Source organism: Haliaeetus leucocephalus, unplaced genomic scaffold (genome assembly GCF_000737465.1).
Source record: "Haliaeetus leucocephalus isolate CR32 unplaced genomic scaffold, Haliaeetus_leucocephalus-4.0 Scaffold577, whole genome shotgun sequence".
Lineage (NCBI taxonomy): Eukaryota > Metazoa > Chordata > Aves > Accipitriformes > Accipitridae > Haliaeetus > Haliaeetus leucocephalus.
Window position 1 is genome coordinate 740,791 of NW_010973013.1, and position 5,463 is coordinate 746,253.

The following is a 5,463-nucleotide window of genomic DNA, read 5'->3' on the forward strand; positions in this document are numbered from 1 at the left end:
AGCACATATATATTCAGCTGTTGCAAACAGTAATTCTGTGATCAAAATCCCATTCCTTATCAGAAACCTTAAGACACTGATTGGCCACACAGTGATGCTGAACCTTCATCCCAGCTGGGTGTTTAGAGAATGTGGAGAGTTAAATTAACACTGCCATTTTACTGTTGCCTCATTCCTATTTCTCAGCTGCCAAGAAGCCAGCCTTAGCTCATGCTAGTAGTCCCTCTGGAGTCAAGAGAGAATGAAACCAGAAGGATTTCAGAAAATACAAAGTTATTTCAAGGTCAGGCCCCTCACAATTTCTTTTTTGTAAAGTGACTGCAGGACTGAGCAGACCGTGTCTTTGTTAACATATTCTCCTGGTTAAATTATGTATTTTCTTTGCACCTTCTCACACAGAGCTATAGTCCTCTGCCTCAGCAAATCAAACTCTGCTTTAGATAAGCCTGGCAGACACAGGTGTGTGGTCTGTAAGTGACAACAGACAGTTTGGGAACCGTCTTTTTCTTATACATCAACATTATCGGTGCAGTTTGTTGTGTCAGTGATGTTTCACTGAGCTGAACTGATGATACACAGAGAGACATTACTGATGTCTTCACGGAATTATCTTTATCATAGTGTAAATACACGGTAATATACTAAAATCAAAGGAATTCCTTGGAACTTACATCAAAACTGAGCCCCTCCTAATGGTGGAAACTGATTCTCTGTCCTAGGGCTTGTGAACATCCTACAAGAAAATAATACAGCGAATTAGCAAAAGTCATGTTATCTAATTAAAACCTCCTTTTTGTTTATACAAGCTTTTTAACTGAGCTTACTTCTGAGTACAGCTGTGTGAGGATATGTAACCTGACCAAGATAACATGCTATTCAGTACCTGATTCTGCAGTCCTCTTTCAGGGAAGGTATTTTGACTCCAAGAAAATAGAAAGGTTATTTGTCTGAACCCTTGTCCTTTTTTATCCCCCAAGTACATCAGTTTACCTAATTTATATAATACATGTCTACAAACCCCAACTTTCTTGTGGATTTGAAAATACTTTTAGTTAAATCTTTTCTTGAAATTTAAAACAAAAAAACATATTTAATGAAAGCTTGACTGTGCAACATGCCTAACCTACAAAAACTACTCAAGATTAGTCTGGTCCCCATAATTTTAGCCGAGAAAAATCTACAGAGGTTGTATTTTCTTTCATCCTGTTTTCTACCTGTTTTCCTTTTGCTTCTACCACTCATTTCCCAGGGTGCATGACATTCTTCTGCCTCTCAACTTCAGCTTATGATTGCTATGAGATACCTAATGTACAGTATTACAAATAAACTATGAGGTAGATGTAGATTTTACAGTCGGTTTCTCAACCAGCTTTTTATGCAATATGTAGCACTACTTGGTCCAAAACTGGTTAAATTACAAAGGATGCATTTAAATATTCATACTGATTTAATTAAACTGGGATTACATTAATATCTGAAGCTGACTCCACACGACAATAATTATTAAGTTACCTATTAATGGATCAAAAGTCTCAGCTGCAAAACATGAATCTGCTCACATTTACACTCCTGTCTACATTTGTTAAGAACATTCTAAAAGGAAATTTTAATATGGCTTTTTTCCATTTCTGTTTTAATGCCTCTCAAAAAAAGACCATTACATAAGCAAGACTTTACTCTGCCTAGGTGTCCAGAAGCCTGAATGAAAATATAGCTGTGTGAATATACCAGACTTCTTTCAAATTTAGCAACTCTTAAAAAAATCCTTAATATCCATAAAGTGAGCAAACTGCTGCCACCCCAGAGAAGAAAATGTGCCATGTGGGAAGGCATTTTCTATTGATTACACTAACTTAATAAAACAAATCTGTTCTACTCCCACCCAACTTCTGCTCTTGTCCTCAGTTTTTGAGCACATTACTCCTCTTTGCTCCTGTATTCCTCATTAACAGGGCAGTTCTTGACCTAGTTATACACCTTCCTTCACCTCCAACCCCTGCTGCTAGATTTCTTCCTCCATCCCTATCTTCCCAGACATCTGCCTGTTAGCTCCTGCTTCTCACGCTCTCTTTCTCCCCTTCCCTGAATTTCTTCTCCTTTCTCACATTTGATAGTTACAACTATCCTTGTATTTGAGCCAGGCTCCTTCCGCTTCACCACGGTTCTTGGCGTTGCTTGCTTCCACACAAAGCCCAAACAAAATATTCCACGTACTTTCAGTAAAATTTCACAGTCCCTGCTGTCCTCAACAGACCACTCTCAAATCAGTTGGGAGCACGATATACATACAGTCTTTTAAGCTCCTAGTAAGGTGAGAGGTTGAATCTGTTCAGTATAGATACATCTAAGTATTTCACCGACAAATTTTAGGACAAGTAATGAGATTTTACAGATGCTTATGACATAAAAAATTTTTGCAGATTACTACAAAGATAGTGAATCAGATATCCTTGGCTCAAGCAGCCTTCCTTTTAAACCTCATATTCCTGGTCCAAAGTACAGAGATATCAAAATCTCATCTCCCCCAAAATAAATAAAAAGATCATGAGAATTTTTGCTTAAAAGGGGCAAAACAATGCATTTCCCCTAACATCCTTCTTGTGAGTCATTGAGACGTTTCAAAAAAAAATTTCAGTCCAACTGTACTTATCATTCTAACATGGTATAATCTAAACTAAGTCTATTTCAAGATTTTTTAAATCTTACAAGCATAGCAGAAATCTAAATGAGTGGTAAGGCAAATGAGGTATGTATCCTGCATGAGCTGTATAATATTGACAAAATGTTTGCATGTTACTTGACATACAATAGACTCTACATAACTTTATTTCATTCCTTTCAGGAAGTATTATCAAGTTGTCTGGCTTCACACCATCTCACAGTAACTGAAAAGTTAAGCCACTAGAGAGTCTGTGATGGGGATTTTGTGAAAGTGCGTGCGGTTTGCGTTTTTGCAAATTAATGCAAAGTGATGCATGCTCAGAAAAATGAAACAAGACACATTGGGGAAGGATGTGAATCAGAACCTGGAAGGTGGCAGAATTAGCCTACTTACCGAAGCAGATTTATTAACTATAAAGCTATTTATATAGTGGTAGTTAATAATATAAAATATATATTGTGCATATTATTAATATATTCAACTTAGTAATATAATAAACATAGGGAACATACAGCTTTTATTTATTAAACATAAAGCTGTATCTTAAAAACTCAAATTGTTCAAATTACATGACAAAACAAAAAAGCATTCTTGAAATTATCTTAAATTATATATGCTTAGGTAGGATAAAAAAAAACCACTCTCTTTTAAAGCATTAATGGACTGCCAGCACGAACTTCACGTGCCAAGTCACAAGTTTATAAAGAATTCTCCTGAGTGCATTTTAAACTGCTGAGTGTGCATGTGAAAGGAGATCAGGTCCTAAAATCATGCACAAGAATAAAACCCTTGTTCCAAGATAGCCAGATCATTTTACAGCAGCATTGATGAGTTGAGGGGTGGGGGGAGAAAAATACTTCCAAATCTATACAAGGCACACAGTGTTCTGCTCCGAAAAAGGAAATATTAATTTCAGTGTACATTTTTGGAGTGCCATTAGGATGACACACATAAAGGCTCACCCTTGCATTTGCCCTGCTCCCAAGTTAATTCTTTTCCAGTTGCAATTTTTTTGCTTTTAAGAAAGAGGTTGCAGGGGAGTTTCCGAGGAAACGGGGAAGTTGCACATGAAAGAAATTGGTTAAGATAAACCTGCAAAGAGAAGAAGCATGGCTGAAAAAAATGTACAGGGATGCTGCAGGCAGCTAATGCTTTAGTCCTGTAATATTTTAAGCTGTATTACCTTGGTGCAGGTACTGCAACAAGTGGTCCTATTCTTCCCAAACATTTTATGGCTTTTTCCCATACACTTTGCTACTGTCACTTCTGGCATTCACCAAGAGATTTTCTTTGGCAAGTCAGTCTTTAGCAGCACCAGTTCCCTAATCAAGCACACGCTCAACACTGCTGATGTGAAAAAAGCAGCAGCAGCAGCTGAAGGCAGAGAAGAGACTGGCACCATCCTTTTCAACAGCTGTGCCAACTTCTGTCGGGCTAAAACATTTCTGAAACTATGGTGTAAGTGTCTGTGACCACACTCAGAAGCACCAAGGAATGTTCTAGAAACAGCCCTTGGTCCCATCCCTTTGCTGCCCCAGCTATTACATCCAAGAAGCCTTCCTAATATACGGGATTAAAGGCAAATAAAGGAGTAGAGTTTGTTTTATTCTGGGTGTTCCGCCTCCTCAGTAACATCTGGTTCTAAGCAGTAGTTTGCAGGCAGCCATAGTTTTTGGTTATGATCCTCGAAGGCCAACAGCAGACCTGCACACCCATTGCTCACCCCGGCTGCTGGGGGTCCCCTGGCATGTCCTGTCCAAGGGGGCTAGGCTCACCCATCTATACATAGAACAGAAAGGCCTGCATTACATTTGTAAGAAGTATGTAGTTGTGCTTCACTTAGGAGCTACAGAGGTATTTTTCTGTCCTGTAGCTGCCTCACTGTAACGCAGCTGTATTTTCCTGGGGGGCCGCTGTGCCTGTGCAGCCAGCGCTGTTCCCGTGGTACGGAGGGAGCACTGCCGTGCTCCTGAGCAACAGCAGCAGTTAAGTTTTTGGAGGTCTGTATCACACGGTTTCGTCAGGTGGGGGTGCGCAGAGGGAGGCACTGATCTCTCCTCTCCGGTGTCTGGCCACAGGACGTGAGGGGATGGTGTAAAGCTGCCTCAGGGGAAGTTCAGGTTGGGTATTAGGGAAAAGCTCCTCGCGGAGAGGATGGTCCTTCACGGGAATGGGCTCCCCAGGGAAGGGGTCACGGCCCCAAGCCAGTTGGTGTTCAAGAAGCGTTTGGAGATACATGTATATATATATGGTTCAACTTTTAGGTTGTGCTGTGTGGAGCGAGGAGCAGGCCTGGATGATTCTCGTGGGTCTCTTCCAGCTCAGGACAGCCTACGTCTCTGCGAGCTCCTGCAGCCTCCTCGACCGCCGTGCTCTTGCATCTCTTCTTCCACAGAGCAGGAAGAAAAAAGCCCTGTAGCTTCGCAACGACCCGCGTAAGGCTAAGACGCAAAACCCCAGTTGTGGGGGGTGGGACTGCTGGTGTAGGGAGCTCAGGGCGCCATTTCCAACCCCAGCCAGCAGCGGTTGCTTATGTAACCTCATGTACCTCACGCGAGGAACCCGACGGGCACGCGGCGGTATTTCCCCCATCACACCCCGCTCGTGCTTTTATCCTCCACCGCCTTCGCCGACAGCGGGAGTCAAACGTCCGCGACAGAGGGTACGACAGATCTATTTCCAGCCGTTTGTTTTAAATCTGCCCCCGGTGGGGTGCCCGGCGCTAGGGGGGAATCTCGAGCAGCCTTCCACGGCGCCTCGGGGCCCTCCCTCAGTCGGCGGGAGGGTCCCCGGGGCCGCGG